The sequence below is a fragment of the Falco rusticolus genome, chromosome 2 (genome assembly GCF_015220075.1).
Source record: "Falco rusticolus isolate bFalRus1 chromosome 2, bFalRus1.pri, whole genome shotgun sequence".
NCBI classification, from domain to species: Eukaryota; Metazoa; Chordata; class Aves; order Falconiformes; family Falconidae; genus Falco; species Falco rusticolus.
The window spans coordinates 54,631,959-54,655,980 of record NC_051188.1 but is presented as its reverse complement, the minus strand read 5'-3'; the positions used below and the strand labels follow the sequence as shown (position 1 = coordinate 54,655,980).

At 38.9% G+C, this 24,022-nt stretch overlaps 1 protein-coding gene across 1 annotated transcript in view; it reads right to left on the bottom strand.

Annotated features, from left to right (window-relative positions):
- GPC6 (glypican 6) overlaps positions 1–24,022 on the bottom strand; it is a 774,486-nt gene that overhangs the window by 517,795 nt on the left and 232,669 nt on the right. The window lies entirely within an intron of this gene.

The window sequence follows — 24,022 nt, the reverse complement described above, 5'->3', positions numbered from 1 at the left end:
AAATACTTACTTTCCACTTTGTCTATTATAGCGTGAACTTCAAAATATTCAGTGTCTATTCTGGAGCGCAAAGCTTGTACAGCACTGTCCGGCCATATCACAATGCAAACCACCCTTACGATGGCTGAGGAAGCCCACCTAGACAGAACGGGCTGGAGAAACCACAATGATAATGTTTAAACTCTGCAACACTTGACACCACCGCTGCTTGGGGGCATCATATTTGAGTGAAAGCAGAAAAGTTAAAATACCATAGAATAGACTTATTCTGTGGCTTTTACAGAACCAGTTGTACAAGAAAAAAAACACAAATATCAGAAATTTATTAATGTGGGCAACACTACCATGCAGAAGAGAGATGGACATGGATTCATGTATGTATGCTGCAGACAGGGACTCACTGAAGATGGATTTTTCCCTGCAGTGAAAATCAAAGACAGGATGAATGTAGACACTTTCTGAGTATCCAAACACATAAGATGGGGCTAACCCAAATATATGACTGCATCTTTGCTCCTGAGAAAAATACAGATCAATTATCTCCAGTATGGTTCATCCAGTGTTGCACTAGAGCAACATTACAGCATTACCTTCATTCTACTGTTACACTCAGTAACGAAATGCAAAAGAGGGGGGCTTCTGGCAGGATGAGTAACATCAGACACTTTAGTCCTAATATCTCAGTAAGATAACAGGAATGGGACATCGAAAATAGAGTCATCTCAGAGGTAAATTTATTACCATTTACTAAAAAAGATGAGAAATTCTCCTTTTCGGGAGATTGTATTTTTTGTGGCTTGCAATTGTCTCTGACTGTGCTGTTCAAATGAAATTCATGAAAGGTAGAAAAACCCTGCTTTTATCAGGCTGTTCTGTAAAATGGAAGTATGAAGAGAGCTAAAAGTTGCTCCTTCACATTTAACTTCACATTTAACTTTGTTTACACTCTCACTGAAAGTGACTTACATTTCAGTGATCTAAAACATAACGACAACTCGCAAGCCAAGAATCGCTCCAAGTTCACCTTTTCAATTCTATACTTTACAATGCAAGTAATGCTCATCTTGTAAGAGTCACCAGAGATTTCATGAATATCTGAAAATAAAAAATTTGGAGGTTTGCTGCTATGTCTATAAAATTAGCCTAATATTGATTTTCTGGTGCATTAAAATCTGAAGCAAGCCAAGTTTAAATCTCAGGAGACTGAAAATAGTGCTACAGCATTGGCTACTTTGTTGTAAATCAAAATAGTCTCATTATATTTCCCACGTATTTGAATTCCTCAATGTCATCAGTCACATATAAGGAGAATGTGTCTGAAGTCTTGACACATTTATTACTGTAGTCCAGCTGTGATAAAGAGCCATTAAAATCTCATTGGCCGTATATTGTTCTACTTAAAACACAGCAGAAGCATTTGTACCAGCCAGTAACATTATAATATTTCTCAGATTAGGGACCATCGATGGTATTCAACATAACAGAAGACAGTAAGTTAACTGGAATGTAAAAGAAAACAAAAGGCATTTAATCTATTCTGCTTCATTTGGGTGACATCTGCATCTACAAGTCCAACAGTAAGGTACCCAGTACTGTGATCCTTTGATTGTTTTTGTGAGTGTGAAAAGCAGTTTCAGTGCCTGAAACCTTCTGATACATGCACACCAGATGCTGCACAAAAAAAAAAGGAGGGAAGTAATGTCTCCATACACTTTATCTGTAAATAAAAAGCTTAAAAATATGGTGAAACACAAAACCCAGCACAGAAACATAGGTAGAGGAATCTGAACATGGAAGGATTGACAAGTCCTTAAAACATGAAGAAGGAATAGCTCCTATTATTGTGGGATACTGGCAGCATCATTCTTTCTGGCTGTGATCACTCTGATTTATTGTGATATCACCTTACCTAACTTTAGATACCTGTGGCATGCATCTGAGAGGCTTAATCTTCATTTCTCACACAGTCAATAGAGAAAAGGAGCCACATATAAGATGTATTCATCTAACCTATTCTAAAGTAGGAAATATGTTGTGCCCTGAGAGTTCCTATTTCTTTCCACTGACTATCAAGGGAATTGAGACAATTTGCTCAGATGAAGCCATCCATGCACTGGTTGACATCCCCATTCAAAAGAGAGAGGTAGAGAGAAAAAGAGGGAGAGAGGCGGCGGCGGAGAGGTACCAAAGGTGCAGACCACAAGGAACTAAGCTAAATGGAAAGAGCCTAGTATAGGAGGGTGACTAACCTTTAATATTTAAGTCCTCTGTAAAGAAGAAGGAGAATCATCAGGAACTGGGAACAACACCAGCCGATATAGATATCTTAATTAACAGAAAGTGAGAGGCCAGTATTTGAAAATACTAGTGGGAAAAGTACAGACAAATTGACATTGGGACATAATTCACAACCAAACAAAGTGATGAATAGATTTAACTGCCAAAGGCAGAGGTGAAAACTCCTGAATAACTATATTACCAAGCCTGAGGAAAGCACGAAAAGAAGTATAAATATGCACAGAGCACTGAACCTATAACACAACAGGAAGGCGAACTTCCCCATATTTCTACACAAGGCTAACTCTTCTGGGCCCACACTGCTCTGCTACATATTTGGTTAAGAATATTCCATTTCCTTATTAATTTATATACCATTTGCTTGTTGCTCCTATTTAAGATTTTTAAATCTTTAAATAATTTGAAGTTTTTGTGGTTCTGGCTACTGCAGTTATTGCCGCCAGAGAATCTCAGAAATGCTGGTTGGAAGGGACATCTAGAGGTTATTTAACCTAACCTCCCACTCAAACCATGGCCAGCTGGGGCCTTGACTAGCCAGACCAGGAAAACTTCCATAGATAGAGATCCCACAGCCTCTCTGGGCAACCTGCACCAAGGCTGTGCTACCTCCTAGACAATTAATATTTTTTTTACCTGAAGCTTTAAAGCTGCATTTTGTTGTCATTGCCCTTTGTTATATCATCTGACACTTCTGAAAAGTGCCTGGACTGGTGCAAAGCCTCTGACACTGTCCCACATGACATCCTTGTCTCTAAATTGTAGAAACATGGATTTGATGGATGGACTGCTTGGAATATAAGGAATTGGATGGGTGGTTGCACTCAAAGACTTACGATCAATAGCTCAATGTCTAAGTGGAGACCAGTGACAAGTGGCATTCCTCAGGGGTCAGTACTGGGTCCACTGCTGTTTTACATCTTTGTTGGTGGTGTGGACACTGGGATTCAGTGCACCCTCAGCAAGTTTCCTGACAACACCAAGCTGTGTGGTGCGGTCGACATGCTGGAGGGAAGGGATGCCATCAGAGGGACATTAACAGGTTTGAGAGGTGGGCCTCGGAGAACTTCATGAAGTTCAACAAGGCCAAGTGCAAGGTCCTGCATATGAGCCAGAGAAATCCCAAGCACAAAGGACTTGAGAGTGTTGGTTGACAAGAAGCTCAACATGAACCGTCAATGTGTGTTTGCAGCCCAGAAAGCCAGACACATCCTGGGCTTCATCAAAAGCAGCATGACCAGCAAGTCAAGGGAGGTGATTCTCCCCCTCTCTTGTGAGACCCAACCTGTAGCACTGCGTTCAGCTCTGGAGCCCCCAATATAAGAAGGAAGACATGGACCTGTTGGAGTTAGTCCAGAGGAGGGCCATGAAGATGACCAGAGGGCTGGAGCACCTCTCCTATGAAGACAGGCTGAGAGGGTTGTTGAGCCTGGAGAAGAGAAGGCTCTGGGGAGATCCTGTAGCAGCCTTCCAGTGTGTAAAGAGGGCCTACAAGAAAGCTGGAGAGGGACTTTTTACAAGGGCATACAGTGATAGGACAAGGGGGAATGGCTTTAAACTGAAAGAGGGTAGATTTAGATTAGATCTGAGGAAGAAATTCTTCACTGTGAGGGTGGTGAGGCACTGGAACAGATTGCCCAGAGAAGCTGTGGATGCCCCATCCCTGGAAGTGTTCAAGGTCAGGTTGGATGAGGCTTTGAGCAACCTGGTCTAGTGGAAGATGTCCCTGCCCATGGCAGGGAGGTTGGAATTAGATGATCTTTAAGATCCCTTCCAACCCAATCCATTCTGTGATTCTGTGAAAAGGGTTTGGTTTTATTATGGCACTAGATATCCTTTAAGAAATTATAAGCAGCTATTTCAGCTCTCCTTTTCCTCCTCTTTGTCAGACCAAATAAAACCAAATTCTCTCTCTGATTTTCTTCGTATAACATGTAGTATAGGTCCCTGACCATTCTGTAACCCTCTGCTGGATGCTTTCCTTTTCCTCCACACCTCTTTTGAAGAGGGAGTCTAAAAAGGATGGAGCATTCTAAGTGTGGCTACAGCAGCACCAAGTAAAGGAGGGTTACACTTTCTACCCACTGGCTATACTACTTCTTGTATATCCCAGTACATGCGTTTGTCACAATAAGGCAAACAGCAAACTGTCTGTATTCAGCCTGGGAGCCACATCGACCCCCAGGTCCCTTCAGTAAGGCTAATTCGCAGGCAATTGCTTTCCAGCCTGCACATGGCTTGTCATTCATAGGTGCAGATCTTTTGCCTTTTGTCATTGAACTTCATGAGGTTCCTGTTGACTCAGCCCTCAGGTTAATTCAGGTTTGCCTTGATAAGCCTTCGGTCCAAAGTTCACATTCCTCACATCAACCATTTACCCTAACTTTGTGCCATGTAAAAAGTTTGTTCTGTGTCACCACTGAGGTCGCAGATGCTGCTGCTAAACTCTATGGGACCCAACACTCATCCCCCAGCATGCTGGGTACCCTCTCTTCAGCAGCTGCCTGCTGAGCATCTAGGCACTGATCGCTGCCCTTTGAGCCTGACAGCCTGGACAATTTTCTACCCACATAGCAGTCAGATTAGGCAGCCAGGGTCTCCTCAGCTACCAAATGAGAACACTGTAGGAGACAGTGTCAAAAGCCTTACCAAAGTCAAGGTATATTACCTCCACGGCTCTTCTCTCATCTGCAGAGCCAGTCATTTTGTCAGAGAGGCAATCAGGTTGTTCAAGCATGATTTGCCCTTGAATGCCTGCCGTGAACACTCACAGTGCCTGAATGCAGCTGGCCTCACAGTCTTTTCAGTTTAACACCTGCAAACTGACAATCTCAGTCCTGCAAGGCTGTTGAACCCCAAACTGATGTTGAATGACACAGCCAGCACCTGCTGCACTTCAGGACATCATAGATTTGTATTCATTTTTTCAGAGCACTATTTCTAGGGATGGCAATAGACTCTCTAATATCATTCTTGCAAAATAACAAGCAATACTGAAAATATTAAATTCCTAAATACCTCCACATCTCATTCTTTAGGGGTGTCTTTTATTTCCCAAAACAAGCCCTAAAACTAAATCAAATTACCTTGAAACTACTAATAAACAGAGAAAGTGTTTTCAGAGTCATTCAGATGTTCTAAGCGCTACTTATGAGACATTCAATTAAAAGCATTCCTTACTGAAATCCTCTGTGAATAAATGATAACATCTATTAATGTTTACAAGTGTATATGCACAATGCATATACACCTTAGACAAGTTTCCAGGTCACATAAAGGTATATTCACAGTAATTACTGTTACTATCTTTGTCAATACCATCATCTCTATTAAGATACTGCACATGCAGCATTTTAAAATGCCAGGTTTCATTGTTTCCCTTTAAAATAGTGTGTTCTGAAATGGTGGCAGGGGTACCTTGTCAGACACACATTTCTGTCTTTCAGAGGCAAAGACAAACAGATGATTACTGAACAGTAAAGGTCAAAGCATGAATCAATCATTTCACTAATAAGCTATCTTCAAGCAACAGCTGTATAAGGAATAGAAGAACATTTAGCTGGGTATTCTCTGCACAGATATTTCAAGAGAAAAAGCTCAAGATGACATCCTGATTCCCACCAGTCCTCTGAGAACAGAGTTTGAAGATGCTGGATGGCTCAGAGCTAAGTGCTCTAAGAGGCAGGTGCTAAGCCAGCCAGCAAACTAATTACACGTATTGTAGGCTGTCAGTTGAAGGAACGGACATTTAAGTGTACTTGTAGAATTTGCAAACAAATTTCCTATCATTTTCATCTGTCGAAAACAGAAAACACATCTCTTTTTCCTTCTTTCTGGTTGTTTATATTTCTTCTTCCTAAATATTTCTGGCCATAGGACTATGCTACGTATACCTGTGCTTTTGCCTCTGGACTCGCTTCTGCTCCTGAGGAGATGCATTGGTTCGTTTCTCCTTTTCTATTTTTTTTTACCTGTACATATCTTTGTTTGCTTGTTTGTCTGTTTGTTTAATACAGGTAGGCTGACATTCTGGGTGTGCAGTCACTATTTATATCTCATCAAGTAAACACTGATTGTAATAGTTCTATCAGAGCGTATCCTTATGATTCAAACACCATTGTCCAGCAACAGCTGCCACTTTCCAGTACCTGTGATATCAGAACACATTCCTGGAGGACGAATAATGTGTCCTCCACACAAGCCAGAGACAAGGAAGAAAGAGTAAAAGCAATAAGCTGACACAAAATGAATTTGTGTTTTACTAAGTGCATGTGTGGTTGGGCAATAGCTTTCTTCCTCTTCTGAAACTTAGGAGCAAAGCTGGATCTTGGAAATCATGCCACATGCCAAAAGAAAGCAGCATAAAATCTCTCTCCAGCCTAAAATGCAGTATTGCCTTGCCTTTATGAAGAAGACATAATCTTAAGAGGAGGAATAACTAGGTATCACTGAGCTGAACTGTTGTTCACTGTTGTTAGGTATAACATGAATTGGTTTTCCAGTTCTGCATAGAAATACAGCAAATATAAAGTATTTGGCAACTGAAATAAAAGTTCTGATAGAGAAACTGTATTTGAAGTCCTTCCCTACAGAACCTATTGGCAGAAGTTCTGCTTAACAGCTAAGAAGTGCTGCAAAATATGCTGAATTTTTATATACACTATTTATAGTTAGCTCACTACAGAATGGTGCCTTGGACAGAATTTACCAGCTAAAATCAAAATCCAACTAGGCCTAGTGAAATAATACATTTATTTTTTCATTTTGGAGAAAATTGGAGGAAATCAAAGATGAGTAGTAGTTTACTGTTTTAGAGATATGCTAGGCACCTTAATAACCAGCGAGACACAGAAAATGGAGTGGTCAATGCAGTAATGGTACTCATGGAAACAATTTCAGTGCTAGCCAACATTAAATGTTTTTACAAACACTGAATCTAAGGTGGCTACAAGTCTACTGCAATTTGCTAAAAGATCTGAAGAAAGAGACTTGCTTTGCTTGATAAATAACTGGGGTTCAGTGATGCACTTTGGCTGTGGGAAGCTCACGTGAAGTTGCACAGCAGAAATTTGATAGAATGGGAGCACTGTTGTTTTAAAAGATCAGTGATGAGAGGAGGTTATGGCAGTATTTCAGCAGTCTAATTAGTTAGCAGTATATCCCAAAGGGCTTGTGTCAGGTAAAGAATGGGTGTTTTTTTCAAATGAATCATATATTAATCACCTGGATGAAGTAGTAAACAGCACATTAATTAAATTTGTAGATGATTCCAAAATGTGAGGTGCTGCAACAAGTTACACAGAGGTATGAGAAAAAGTCTGTGGTGATTGAAAATAAAAAATTGGCAGGCAGTATTGAAGCAGGTTCTATCCAGAAAAATACAAGTGGATGCGTTTAAGACAAATAAGAAAAAATTCAACAGGAAAACCTGTGGGAAAATGACCTGAAGGTAATAAATGTAATGTGAATGTGTAATGCAGAGTTGCAGCAAGGAAGAAAATCAGTGACATTTCATAAAGCACAGGACATTTTAAACCAGAACACCCTTCTATGGCAATGTTGTGCACTCACTTAGTATTTTGTGTAGGTCTGGACAATTCTAAACCAAAACCCTGAACTGAAAGGAACTTACAAAAAGGAATAAAAAGTGACTGTAAGAGAAAATTAAACTCAGGGGACAAAATAAAAAAGAATTATTGTTTTACAGAAAAAGCTTGGATCAAGGAAAAGCAAGAGAAACAGTGACTTTCTCTAAAAAGTTTATGGCATTAACATCAAGAAAGCTGAGGTTATATCTAAAGGTCTGAGACAATGCAGATGAAAAGCTGCCCTTGTTCCATTTGCAGTTTGGTTGCTACCAAATCGTGTGACCTCAGGAAAATCTGATTGCCTTTATGTACCTCAGTTTCTTCATCATCTTTACAGATACATGGATATTATAAGAATATTTTCTTAATTCACAGAGAAGTTGCAAGACTTTAATTAACCAATCTGGATTTAAATTATTGAAAAAATAAGAAAAATATATGAATATTAGAATGAAAATACATGGAGTGAAAAACAAAATATGTGTGAGAATCTTTCGAAAACAAAATAACTGTCAAGATGTGGATATGTTAAACTGCTTCAAAGAATGAGTTAGTATCCTTGTGGTTCAAAGGTTTAGAGATACGTGATTTATATTCTCATTTAACACCTATGATTTCCATCTCTGTCATTCTGGGAGAACTATCTTTTGCATATCTATCCCCCTGTGAATAGTATGTGTGAAGTCTTTCTATGTGGCTAGAGATAATTATTTGGTTAAAATATGACAATGCAGGACATCTCTGCAAAGTCTGACTACAAATTTTCTTCTCAGCAAAGTGTCTTGAGTCTAATTTCAGGAATGACTGAAGCAGATACAGATTTGAAAACAAGCACTGTGATTCAGAGAATGAATATGCAATTCATAATTGTCTTTTTTGGTAGTGGATGGCATAGGGGATAATATTTTTTCAGACCACATTAATTTATCTACTGAATTCTAAATTGCTAGATCTGTTTTAAGCCTTTTGTCACATCTTACCTAAGAAGAGATTTTATTAACAGGAAAGACTGACAATCCATAAGCATGTTCTATGTTCAACAGTTAAAATATGACAGATAGATTGACACCAGCAACAGAAAAAGCCCTATTAATTATCTGTACGACTAATCTCAGAATCATGCTTTCACAAGGAATGTGGCTTTAGAAGTGTTATACTCTCTAGGCCTTTCTAAACCCAAAATTCCTTCTCAAACGGCAGTGAACTCTTCGGAAACAAACCCAGATTACTTTCTTTCTCCTCGTCATCCAAACTGGCATCATTACTGTAAACTTTGAGCTGCCCTGGTTTATTCAATAATTCAGTAGTCAAACACAGAGAACTGGGTCTTATTTGGAAGATAACTTCCCTCCAAGAAGGAACAGCATAGTAATGTATAGATGGTAAAGATTCAGGGATAGAAAAGTTGTCATCCACCTTTATTATTTAATGAACAACTAACACCATTGTCTTACTAGAAAATGTGGGCTGTTTCCATTGTAAAGCGCAGTACAGCTAGGTAAAACCTAGATCTATTTCCTGAAAAGACTTCAGGTCAATGCCCCAGCACTATGTAAAAGTGATACTCCATTAACTCACACATGTTTTGCAAACAGAAGCTGAGAAGAAACCTTTTAGCTGTTGCAGAACTCTCTGCACTTGTTCATAGATGGTCTATTAGCAAATTTGATAGTGTGCTGTTTTGCTGGGTAGTCTAATAAAGTCTTAAATAGACTAAGTGGCAAGGCACTGGTGCAACAGGGTCTGGCCCTTTCCTAGGAGTCTGAAATCTGCTTTGGCTCTTTGATGTTTTTATGTCACAGCTGAACATACGCACTCAAGCACTAAGTTATGGAGCTCCTCCTCAAACTTTCCACCTCCTAATTTTGTCACTCTCTTGACAGTATTTTGTTCTTATCCCCAAGATTTACTTGCCATACCACATGGCCAAACAATTGCATTTTCACCTCTCTCTCCCCTCCTCCCCTTTCTTTTATCTGAAGAAACCACAGCACATTTTTGCTGATTTAGCAAGGTAAACCAGTTTAGTTGGTTACAGTTGGCTGATGGTATGCATGACCATCACAGTAAGGTCACCTTGTGGTTGATTCTAAACTTTGACATCTAAAATTCTGGTACAATATGAGTTTAACTATAACCAGTTTAAATATGTTCATCACATTAATGAAGGCAATTTCAAGTGGGAAGGATATGTAAGGTCTGAGTAGCAAAAGGAGATTTTCAAAAAGACGGAAGGAAACAAACCACACCTAGGAACACTGATGTCCTGTATACAAATAGTATGTAAGGTCACTCATTCAAACAAGTAACTTCAGACAGTATCTTTTAAACCTTTACAAGCTTTACTTTTTCATTGGCAATTTATTCTTTTAGATGGTTTATAATATTTTGATCTAAAAATGTACTTGTTATGAAGATGCCCTGTTTTGCCCTTTTATATGTGCATCGTATAACCATCAGAAAATTGTCTTGTTACCAGTATGTCTAGTAATGGCGCAACACATAGAATACAAGATCGATACTAATCTCCTTATATAAAATTAACTAACTAACTAACTAACTAACTAACTTTTCTGTAACCCACAAGCAAAAATACGGAGCAAGCAACAAACAAGAAATAACACCTGGCCACAGTATTAACTTCTTAATTTTTCCTGAGCATGAACAGCACTGCACAAACTCACAAGCAATATGATCACCAGAGTCTCAGTTTGAGACCTGCCATTAGAATGTCCAGGGACATCTTTTCTTGTACACCTATAGCACTGCATTATGGATACACAAATCAACCCTGTAAATGGTCACCAGGTCTGTGTTCTCTCCCCTAACGTTGTATTTGGGTTTATTCCAAAAAATACATAAAATGCCTCTCACATCACTGCTAGTCCTAACTTAAATATGGATTACAGATTTCCTGGGTATGCTTGAAGTAGTAAAAATAAGTAAATACAATACAGATTATCGATAAGGGCATTGCCAGTCTGCATAGTAACACGTTTTCTATTTAGGGAATTTTTAAGAAGCAGCATTAGAGAAGCAAATTAAAGAGATTAAGACATTTTGAAATTTTAGTCATACCAGGAAACTATTGTTCTTCTGCTGTGCTAAGATTGTTTCCTTTCAAGCTGTGCATTTGAAGGCCTAATTACAGATACTCCTTTGCATTCTGAAGTCTCTTTCGAGTTGAAGAGGAAAAGCAGGTGCCAGGAGGATGGTGGATTTACATACTACATAATACTCAACAACGACAAAAACTTCCTGATGGTAAACAATCCTTAGGTAACAGCTGCCTTCTCCTGCTCACACCTTTGGAAGATTTACCTGAACTTTTGACAAATAAATCCATTGACTGGCCATGAAGCCTGCTGATTGCCCAGTCAGAGACCACTGGTGACATGGCCTTCCTCGGGCCACCAGGTTTCAATGCTTATCTATCCATCCTTTCATGGGACTAAGGCCACCATAAACAGTCAGTTCTCATCCATCCTTCTCTCACCTCTAATCTTCCCTTCCTCTTCTGCACCTCTTTAAAAACAGATGGACAGAACCATCTAGTTTCCTCCTAGGCACACTGCTACTACAGTGATACAGATTTAGCGAGCAACCTACTGATGCCTAAGTAGAAAACCAGATCACACTAGAGAAACACATCTCTCAGCAATGTAACTACATAAATCACGAGCATAGCCCAGGTGAAGGTGAGGATAAGGAGTTTTATTTCAAAGTGCATTTTTAAAAGTGGTGGGAACAACACTGCTTTTGCTTGCTGCATTTTATTCTATGTATTAGCTGAAAATGCAACTGAACCCCATGCAAAGGCCTGGCATTAAGCCTGCGTACTTTAGGTCCAGCACAGACTTATCCCTGGGCTAAGAACTTAACAGGTTTTTTTATAGTTTTTTATACTTTTATGGATTTCAGTGCATGCAATAGAAAGCAGTTCAAAAAACCAGTCACATTAAGGAAAAGAATGTAGGAATGCAAGATGCCAGAAAGTCCAAACAAATCTCTCTGCTTTTAGGCTCTCCTCTGAACAGTTAAGCATGATATTATCCTGGCATGAATAGTCTTGTTTCTCTGGCTCTGTTGTTAAAACTGCTCAGTTATTACTTTGAACTAATATTTTTTTCCTTTTCAAGAACTATGTAAAATCAGAGAAAACCAGAATTCAGGTACACTCAGGTTCCTCAGACTAACAGTACCTTCCTTCCACAACGAGCATTATTGGAGGGACATTCGAAAACTTCTTCCTGCTTCTCTTTTCAGTTTCAAAAGTCTCTCCTATTTTTATGAGATTTTGTTTTGGCATTAAAAGAAGTACTTATACAAGGGTATGCAGATTTAATAATGTAGGTCTTGATCCAATGATCACATCTATACAGAGATTGAATGACATTGAAACTGCTAAAAATACGGAAGATATTCCCATAGTCATTTAACTAGTCTGATAACATGACTATGAAATGGGGGGCAGAGGAGAGAAAAGTCTGTTGTAGGGTAATTTCCAGTGTAAGAGCTGTGTAAATTCTTAATTTAAATTTCCTTAATGATCACTTGATATTTAACATCTCATTTGTATTAAACAGTGAAGCTTTCACATAGGGATCCCTATTCTGAAAGGCATTTTACTTTACCCCTATCTTTAATTGTGTCACCATACAACTTGCTTGAGAAGCTAGTCTCTGGCAGTGGACTGCTGTAAAAAGTATAACACACTAAAATAACTTCAGCTTGGACACAAGCTTCCACAGAGTACTAATTTTATTTGTTTCAGTCCACTTACTGGCATTTGGAGCTGTATCTGTGCCCAGTGTAAAGAGTGTGACAGAGACATAGATTGGTTGATATTTAAATAGAACAACTATGTATCTGTTAAATAATATCCTTAAGTCACTAGAATGAACAGAATGAAACCGAATCTTTACAATGTCTTAATAACTGGTATTGATAAAATGATGGCTGTGCCAAAATGTTAGAAGAGTGGATCAGGACAAATGCATTGGAGGACTTCATTTATTAATGACATTCCATTTATTAATGACATTTCAAGAATGGAAATCCCAGGAAGCATCTTAGAGACAGTAATGTGTGATAGAGGGTATTCTTCATTAGCCTATTGGGGAAATTGTTACCAGCACCACTCAGCTCTCCATTTCTTCTCCAGTATTTACAAACTGTTCTCATGCCACTGTGACTTTTCAGACATGACACGTCAAACTCCACATTGGCACAGAAAAACGCTGTGTTTGGTATAGCGTGCACTATACAGCTGGGGAGTAGTTAAGAAAGTTGGTTGATTTAGCAGCATCTTGCCTCTGTCTGAAATGCCAGGATTCCCATTGACTGCATTGCTAGAAAAAGAGACTAAAGAAGTAATGATCAGACTCTGGGTTGATGTGGCAAAACTGGTCCAATTAGGATGTGGCAATGTAATGAGATTCACTAAACGTGGAATTTTTCTTGGTTCATTTCCAGCTAACAGAAACAAACAAATCTCCCCTACTGATACATAATTAGGTTAGAATGATCAAGCCTGTACACCCTTACTTAGACTTAAAATCCAGTGCGTGAACAAACTTACAGAAGCTGAATACCAACATGCTTACAAGTGCACAGTGGCCTTTAAAAATATCAGATCATGTGTGTTTTGCTGCCAAAATAGGAAGCTGCATCTCAACTACAGACTGCATATAGGAAGAAGATGGCTTCTGGGCATCACACTAAAAAGGAGACTAATGTCACAGCTGTAGCTCTCCTCTAGCTGTAGCTCTCTTTACAAGGCAGCAGATACCAACTAGTTGCATTTGGGCAGAGTCCAAACACCATCCTGAAATGTCTGGTACTCTGGGATCCGCTCCTCATAGCCTGGAAACATCTTCAGCTCATGGCCAGCACTGAAATTTCATTAGGATCCAGAGAAGGTGCGACAGGTTCCCCCTACCAGTTATTTAGTAAGAGCTTATATTAATATGTTATTTACTTGTAGGAGTGCCAGGAAAGTCATGGAGATATATACAGCAGTAGACGCTGAAAAATCACTGCTTTCCTGGAAGAGTTTGCTATTTGCTAGTAAAGCTGATCAAAGTGTTAGCATCAGAAACTTGTAAAAATTAAAAATGCAGTGCTGATGCTTTTTGCAAATTTATAGAACTTCACTGTACCATAAAATGTACTATTGGAAAAAAGTTTATAGTAATTTGTTTCCTCGTTTTTAAATGCAAATGTTGGACTTTTCATTGAAAATAACCTTTACAATTCATTTAAAATCTTTAAAAATACCTGCATTTACTGAAATTCAAAACTACATTTGTATAACATTTTGTTGACAAGAAATACATATTTCAACTTCAAATCTTGCTTCTTGCTTTGTGTAGTTATTGAAACAAGATGTTTTCTTCAAGCACTTGTTTCCAGCTTTTGAAATTAAAAAAGCAGTTATTACTTGCTTAGTCTTAATTGTGCTGAGAAAATAGTAAATTTCCTGGTCTGCATGCCTGCACATGCATTCACTTCTTATTATGCTATGAAAGCTTGTTGGGTTTTTCCCATCTAGAGAACTAATTTCCCCTTCAAGAACTAGTTCACATAAAGCGGAGATCACCTCAATCTTCCTGCGGTAACTCCATGGTGCTACCAAACTTTGATTCAACTGTTATACAACAAATATGTATAAACTGATGCCTTCCTTAAGTTGCATGCCCTTGTGAAAATGCTTCAATGTCAGAATAAGGAAAAAGCAGATAACAACAGAATGTATTTCCTCAGCACAGTTTTAGTACCTGTGTAGTCAAGTTCCTCCTATTGGAGTAAAAATTAAATCTCATATGTCTTACCCACTCACTGAAGTTAGTACTCCACAACTACCTCCTGTTGCCCTTTTTTGGCCATGATCTGGCTGAGATTTCATTGACTGAAAATGTCCTACATTACTGAAATGAGCTGTTTTCACCTCCTTCCTGTTTCACATATGTCTAATGTTTGCACTATGAGTGTAGCTCGCCAAGAGCAAGGACAGACTTTTAGCTGTGTGTTGATGAATTTCCTAACTCAGAAATAGTGAATGGCTTCTAGATGTTCCCATAATACCACAGAGAAGTATCAATTCACAGTAAAAAATGTCACCAAAGAATGTTAAATTAATAACTTGCCATATATTAAAGAAGATATATTTTCGCCCTTAAGGGTTGTTGTTCATTTTATTAAAATTCTTGGTATAGATTCAAAGCACGCTTCAAGTAGCAATGGTGTCCACCATCTGTCTCTCCACTAATATGAAGGCTGTCTTCCACAAAACCTGCACCATTACCCATCAAAGATTGCTCCTGTAAGCTATATGCTGTCCTTTACATTATTATAGTCATAATAGACAACTCATGACATAGAATTTTTGGTCCTACCTCTCTCTTTTTCTCCCCCTCTCTTCCAGCTAATCTCCTGCTATATGCTTTGCCCTTACAATATCACTGCTCTTAATGATAGGTAACTAACCTACACATTGTGGAAACATGCATCTGACATTTCAAAGATACACCATTCTGAATGCATAAAGCACACAGGTTAAAACTAGAAGAAAATGAAAGAGTTTATTTCTGATAAAGCTTGTAAATGAATCTACACTTACTCCAGAGTAAACTGAGCATGTGATGCATGTACAATAAGGACTTTAAGCAAAACCATTTCAGTACAACTTAGAAAAGAGGAAAGTTGAAAATAAAGATCCAAATTTATGTAAATATCCCAAGAAGTGAATGAGCGGGAACTGTATCAGTACTATTCAGAAAAACAATCCATAAAAACATTATGGAGAATCAGTGAATTTTAATGTTCTAATATATTTAGGAAAATATTAATATTTCAATAATACAAGTGCCTCTATCTATTAAGCCATGCATTTGAGTCCCATGATTTCAGAAATGACACCTGAGTGTTCATGCACAGTACCAAGAAGCAAGAAATACTGCAGTATGGAGAATCTAGTAGGGTTTGTATCTTGGTGTTCTGCTTTTATTTTGTCTGTAGCAGTTTGGCCAGCAGCAGCTGTGCTAGTTATGGTGGTGTCACAACATTTGTGCAACAAGCATGGTGTTACTCTAACCAGCTTGTCAGCCCTCACCAGCACCAAGCGGGGCTGCCCACACAGAGACAGGCTGCTGCTTTCTACCAGCCCTACACAGGCAAGCAGCTAGATTGCATTATGGGAGGGTAGGCAGCATATGTTTACTTTCACCTCTCAGCTATCAGTATAGAATGAGAGCTAATGTATAGCAAGCAGGGAAGACTTCAGATGCAATAACCCTGCACCACGTCTTTCCTACCTTTTTCCTAAAGATCGGGTAGCTCTGATTGATATATGCAACTTTCACAGTTGCCACTAAGTATAGCACAATAGGACCTCAATATGCCTGTTTTTAAACTAGAAGTACTCTTATGGAACATTGGAATATAGATCCCTTCACTCCCTAAGGGATCTATCTTACTGCTAAAAGTGACATTTCTAAGATATTCCTCCCAGAAAAAGCCATTTCCATATTTTTCTGGTAAACCACATAGCAGAGGTAAAAGGAAGAAAGAAAACTTTAATTTAAAATAAACTCTAAAAAGTCTTTTAGATAAGCAGAGATACAGGGACAGTGATTCACTGAATATTTTCTCAAATATTACAGGATCCTTTGTATTATATACTATTTCAAGTTTGCTTTTAATTTCCCAGTTATTTGGACAGTCGGGCAAAAGTATTAATAAAAGAAGGGCAGCAAAAAGACAACAATGCCTGTGTATTACAGTCAAGAGATTCATCTAAAAAATAGCATTTCTGCATTTAATGAGGGTTGAGGACAACAAATGAGAAGGCTACAGTTCCCATTATCCTGGGTACCAACACTATGTATGAATACCCTTGTTTTGTAGCTTGTTTTTTGTATACAGTCCTTATTTTTGATTCTTACAGCATGGTTTTGTCCTTTCTGTGTGCCAGCTGAGCACCTACCTGCACATTAAGAATCAGGTATGAGTAACAGAGCCTCTGATGGCTGATTGTCAGAAGACTGATGTCTTGCATCACTGTTATGGACTTGAGGCCAAGTCCTTTATTACTCTTCTTCTCAATATACATATGAAGCATTTTTAATTGTAGGCTTTTAGTATTTGTAAATCAGTAATTTTACTTACGCAATAGTATTTTTAAGGCTTGGACACTAAGTTCATAGTTTGGAAAACAATTTCCATCATAAAATATTAAAAATGTATGCTATTCAGAGCTTCAGCAAAGATTAAATGTCATTTGAAGTCAACAGGATAGCATTTTTTTCCAGCAGCATAATACCTGACCACCATAGTGCTTACTTGCCTCAATATTTTTAAAGCCTTTTCCCCCACAAATATTACAGAGAAAAACAGAGGATGACTTTTGTAAAAGAGGTAAATAAAGCACAAATTGATCCTCAAAAGTGTTTTAGATGTTTCACTCCATTATTCCATTCCTTGGGGTGGAATTTGTCTGAACAAATGTATAAGTAAGTCCACAGTATAAGCATCTGTGTCTCAACTAAATGCCCTCTCTAATCAATACAGAGAAATAAGCACTTCAGGGAGAGGTATCTGAGGTGTAACCTTTAGACCAGCATGACTTGCACCTGTCATTCCCTATTGACTACCAAGGGAATCCACAGGAATACCCTACACCATGGATGTCTAACATTCAGCAAGGCAAATTCTGCTTTCTGTTTCACAGGAAAACCGCTGGATCCCTGCCCTCTCAAAGCCTGAGAGTTTGGATTTGGCTGTACCTGGACAACATGCTTTCTAATGAGATTCATTTAAGAGTGGGTCATGTCCACCTACTCCAGCACAGGGTAGCGGCTTGTCCTTGTTTGGCAGCTTCATAAAGCTGATGCAGCTCCTTAGAAGACTGCATGCTCCACTGACCAGCCACACTTAGCAAACCAAGCCGCAGAAGAGCGGAGAGCCCAGGCCACCCCAGTGCACATGATGCATTTCCAGCCTCAGGGCGCATGCAGAAGGCACCAGTTCCTGCAGCGCTGCCCTTCACCATGGGACTTGACCAGGTTACAGGAATTGGCACCCCTGGCTGGAAACTCTTCTCACTACCACGCCAATCCTTCCTTCCCAAGTTTTGCAGGTTTGCCAGCTCTCCTCTTCTGGTTAATTATTAAAACACAATTTATTTTGATCTAATTTAATTCACAAATTTTGACATAGTATGTGGAACTAATAAACAGTAATCTCGGCACAAATCTTAGAGGATTAGACCTTAAAATCATCTGTAGACAATAAATACACCTCTTAGGCTATTATTAACTGTGACAGAACTTGGATCAGGTGTGGAATATTTTATTTTCAAATTGGTGATTCCTGTCAAATAAAAGGTAAGGGTTCTTCTATCAAGAATCTCTGTAAACTTTAGAAACTTGCACCAGATGTCTAATGAAGGTTTGCAAGCAGCTACATACTACAAGCCAGAAGATGTTACATTTTTTAAGGCTTCTGACTGTTCTACGGCCTGTATTTTGACAAGTGCAGTGTGTTATAGCAGTAGATGAATGTACATGGAAACTGTGGCCCTGCTAGCTACGTTACAGTCAAACAGTTGTGGGGTTTTAAAAATCTACCTGTTCTGCTGTGGGTTTTGTATTTGATAGGAAACACATTGCACAGTGACACTGAAATCTTGTAACAGATGCAAAGAAACCAAAACAAAATATCATCACCTTGGCCAGAAGTAAAACCCCAAATATCTGGTGTCTCAGCTTTTGTATGGTGGTGCCTATGTTCTGGTGCAGACACGGCAGCGCTAGAATAATACAAGTAGTTGCATAAAGTACTTAGATTATGCTATATATATATTTGACTTTTCCACACTCCTTAGAAACTTCCTGCCTCCCAAACAGGTCTGTGGAAAAGACAGACCTCTCTGTTCCCCTGCTTCCAAAAAACAAAGAAACAAAATAAAAATCTTCCTGTGACAACCATGCCCTTTCACCTTCAAAATAAGCAAAGCATGAAAAAAAATATCCTGCTGAAAGTCCATCCTTTACCCACCGACCATGCCAGCACCGATGTGCAAGTGGGCTCCTGTGCTGCCACAGTCCCCTTCCCTGTCGAAGTCTGTGGAGGTCAGTGTGGCTTCAAGCAGGAGCTGGGGCTCAGGTGGGGCTGGCAGGCTGGCATGGGAGGAAGGGGGAGCAGAGGGCAGAAGACTTACATTGGCCGTGCAACTGAACCTCAGTGTATTCTGACTTCCAGCATCACCCTGAGTTTACTTTCTATGCTTTCTTTGCCAAGTTTAATGAGATAGTTTTACCTGGCCACAAGAGTTTGTCTCATGTAAGACTTCTTACTTTGTTGGAAAGCAGCTTCACAAAACACACTTTTGTCAGCTCTAGTATCAAGGAAAGATTAAAAACCACTATTTTTCTCCAAACTCTTTCATAAATTGTGCAAGAAAAGAAAAGAGAATACAGGGTGTCTGCGATGCTAGATGTTCTTGCAGGTATTGTCTAGGGGGATTATCTCTGAAACTTTCTTTCCTGCCCTGTAATTTACACTGCTACTGCTGGTAATGACTGTAAGAAGTATAAGCAGCACTAATGGGTATGGATCACTGTTCTCCTAGACTGTAAAAAAATAGGAGCATGGGGAATGATGGCATCCCTGTAAGACAGATCAATGCAGCTGCAGATTGGTATTTACACTATTCAGGTTATTTTCCTTAAATGGCATCATGCCTCACACATTCAGCTGAAGGGTATCCATATCCATTCAAGTTCATGACAGCTATTCTTAGACATTCTTTCATTTTTAACACCATTACCAAGACTACTACTCTACTTTTTTTAATGAGGATGAGCAGAAACCTGTTTTATCAGGTTTCGATCTATTTAGGTAAATTAAAATATTTTGCTATAATTTTCCTATAGTTATTCAAAGGATTAGTGGGAAAATGTCACTGAACAGCTACTTGCCTCCTCATTAGCATTCATGACCAAACCTTCCGGTAGGGCTGGTTTTGGCTGCTGATGGAGCAATACTTAAAAGAAATTGGCTTCTCTGTGAAACAGCTGCTCAGCAATACCACTATGCAAGGGAATCGGTGATAATAAGATGATACTATTACAGCTACACTGGGAGCATAATATATTTTAAGCTGCTTTGAGGTATACAGTGGGGGTCCAAGAATTGGAGCATGATTGCTTGTCTATTGCTAGGAACAAGGAACAGCTGAACATTACATGTCTGCTTATTTGGATTAGTCCTATCCTAAGATTTGAGGTAAAAGAAAAATCCACATCTGCTGGAACTCTTCGCTTCTTCTGTGTTTCCTGTCTGCTGGAAAGGTTTTTTGTTCCTTTTCCTAGTTTTTGGAAAGGTTTGTGAGTCCCATTGCTGAAACAGGTATTGCGTTCTTTGCTAGAAACACTGAGGACCTACTGTTTCAAAGGAATTTTTCTCATTTTGAGGCTTGCCTTCTCAGGCAAGATTATCAGGAGAAGATTATCTGGATCCTTATGCACCCATTAGTGAAACTGCAGATACTGGTTTTTTTGGAAAATTACCATAGAGTATGGCAATGCAATAGCAAATAAAAAGATGTGGGCAATACAGATGTAAATATCTGCACATAAGGCTCAGCCAAGAAACAATGGCAGCTGGTATGCTGTGTAGTGACTCATGCTAATTCACACCAATTTTCTAGAATATGAAAACGAAGTGAAAAATACTTTTGTCAGACCTTTGGCTCTGAGACATCTTTGAACCTCACATACTATGAGAAACACTTCTGAAAAAATTAATCTAGAAGAATGGAGCAGTTAAAAGTCCCAACACAGTGACAGCACCTTAGAAATGTGGAAGACAAAGGAATGAATAAGATTGTACAGAGCTTCAGGATGCAAGAACTGATTGCCAGTTAAAAGAAAGGCATAATTTCTTCTGATCATAGCCAGTTCCAAAACGCTTAATAATTTCTCAAGTCCTCTATTATGAATTTCATATTTAGCTTCTCCTGCTTATAGTTATTACAGTAATTAGTGCTTGCAGATATTTGGAAAGTACTGCACTTCAGGTAAAATGAAATACAAAACTGACATAGAAATGATGTAGGAACACTGCCAGCAGGCTGAAGGAGGTGAACCTTCCTCTCAGCTCAGCACTAGCAAGGCCACAAAGTCTGCGCTTCCCAGTATGCACTAAACGAGAGATATGGACATACTGGTGCAAGTCCAGCAAAGGGCAGTAAGATGATGAAAGGACTGGATCATTGTTCCTATGTGCACAGGCTGACGGGGCTGGGACTCGGCTCGGCATGGAGAAGGAGCAGGTGGATCTCATCAATGTATATAGGTGTCTGGTGGGGGAACTAAAGAAGATGGAGCCAGGCTCTTTACAACAGAGCTGAGTGACAGGACAAGAAGCAATGACCACAAATTCAAAAACCAGGAAATTCCATCTAAACACAAGAAAAGACTTTCTGTGAGCATGACCAAACATTGGCACAGGTTACCCAAAGAAGCTGTGGAGTCTCCATCCATGGAGATATTAAAAATGCAGCTGCACATGGTCCTGGGTAGCCTGTGGCAGCTGACCCTGCTTTGAGCAGGGGGGCTTGACTAGGCCATCTCCAGAGGAGCCTTCACATCACAGCCATGCTCTGATTCCGCGACTCTGTGTAGGAATGTGTGTCTTACCAGAGGCTAAAGAGACAGTGTTTAAGTTACAGCAGATTGAGATTCTTTGTAGATAAAATCATGAATAGGAATCTGGGGCAAAATCCTGAAAAGGAAAACAGACCTCAAGTTACCTATCAAAACAGAAATCATAAAAGCATTCCATCTATGCTTATGTGTATGGTTGTGGGAAGAAGGCAAATAAGATGAGAAAGGCAAGGCATATGAAGGTCAGATCATAATTCAAGAAAGGATTCACATACCTCTAGAATATGTCTATGTTGCAAAGGTTAGTATTACCCTAAGACGTGCATGGTACAGCAGAAATCAAATTGCAAAAATCTATAAGATCTTTCATGTCCCTTTCAAGAGTGTGCAAAATTATACAAACGTCTACATGAGCAAATAGGATGGAAGCAACACTAGCTTAAATTAACTCCCCATGGCAACAATGATAATATACTCTCTATCTCAACATTACTTAAATGTTCAAATATTCTGTTATTGCTTAGAGATGCTGCTCTTGATAAACACAGGTCCTGTACAAAACTTCCATAAAAATCTCACAATTGGCTATATTTATTTTGTTATTTGTGGTGTACTAGCATCAAATGGCAGAATCATGTCCCAGAACTCCCTTGTACAATCAAAGCACCAAATTGAAACAAAGAAAAAAAGATTCTTGAAGCATTACAACAACTGACGTGATCTAACAATCCAATATTTGCTTTATACCAAAAAGCATCATCCCATTTTGAACTGCAACAAATCTAGCTCATTTTATACCAAAAGACAGCTTATTAGATTAATATATTTTTCCATTAATGTATTTGCCCTTATAGAAAGACTAAGAAGTTTTTCAATATAAGTGAACAACTTCTAAATAGTTTTAAAGTAGCATTAAAATACTGAAGGTCTACACAAAGTTCAAATGCTCTTTGGTAAGATTTCACATTGCAAATTCTCTTTAGAACATTAATGATAAACCAGAAGAAAGCATTTAGTTCTTTAATCCAATTTTCTACAGAGCAGATCCATAAGAATCCCAAAACATGATATTTACAACATGTAAGTAACTTCCAGCTATATACTTTATTGTCAGTATTAAGATACAGAATTTCAGGTTATTGAAAAAGCCATAACGTGCTTAAGTTCACTGCAGTATAAAAAGGCCTCAAGTTGCCAAAGACTTAGTAAGGTGCCATCTCAGCTTTGTGCTCAATGAGCCCAGCGCTTTCAGTAAACTGCACTGCTCACTGAACACCAGCAATCACCCTGGCTTCCCTCTAGAAAAAGAGAAAAGCCCTGTATGTGCCATAGATGGTTTGAAATGTCTGTTCTGCTGGCCTACTCATATTGTAACAATGCACTCAACTTCTGGATTTTTTTTAGGTCCTCTGAAGCCAAGTAAAATTTTGAAAATCCACTACAAAACAGCTCCAGCTTCACATTCAAAAGGGAAGCCATCACAATGCAGAGCACTGCACAGTCACCCACACCACAGTCTTTCAAAGGACTAAGGATACTTTCTGAATTATATTAGCATCTGATCTCCTGCTGAGGACTTTTCTCCAGCTCATCCTTATATTACACATTTCCTGTTTCCTCCTTTTATAATTCATCTTGCTTTCTGTGTCATAATTTCACTGAGAATCAATACCATAAAATGAAAAAACCCATTATTTGGATAAAAAAAATGACACAGAATTACGCCAAAGAGTTAAGAGACATCTTCACTTTTTTATGAATGCAACTTCAGAGTTCTGAAGCTTCCAACTTCAGGGATAACCTTTCTACCACCCTCCTACATGTGTGCCCATGCCCTATTACCTGGGTTACACCAGCTTTACTGCACCTTTCTACCTGCATGCAAAGATGCAGCTTTGCAATCCTCTTTGAAATGCTGCTTAGTGCCAGACCCTTTCCAACTTACACATATGCAGAAATGCTCAGGGGGGCACTTTGAACACAAATACAGATTTCATATTTAGATAAAGCCATGACTGAATATTCTGAAGCTCTTTTACTCTTTGATAATCTGCAATTATGAGAAATTTATGAGAAAAGCTCAATACAGTGTGATTTGTAAATACAGACACAACCATAAAAACTGCTTAATGTTGATTATTAAAGAGATGAGTTTAGCAAATTGCAACACTGAACCTTTGATCTTACAAAGGTTGAGGACCAGAAGAGATTGGAGTACTGATTAGAAACAAATAAACCCTCCAAACTGTTCTTGTTAATTCTTTCTAGCTATAAAAGATGTGTTCGATACTGCTTAAGTGGTTTGCATGAAAATCCCTGTCAAATGCAACTGAGCCCTTAGTGTTTGGAAGCCAGAAGCCCTCTAGGAGTCTCTTTACATCACAAGAAAATCATGCAGGAAAAAGCTACAGCCTTAAGGCTACAAAAAGGCAGACTACAAAAGAACTGTCTTGCAATAACAAAAATCAT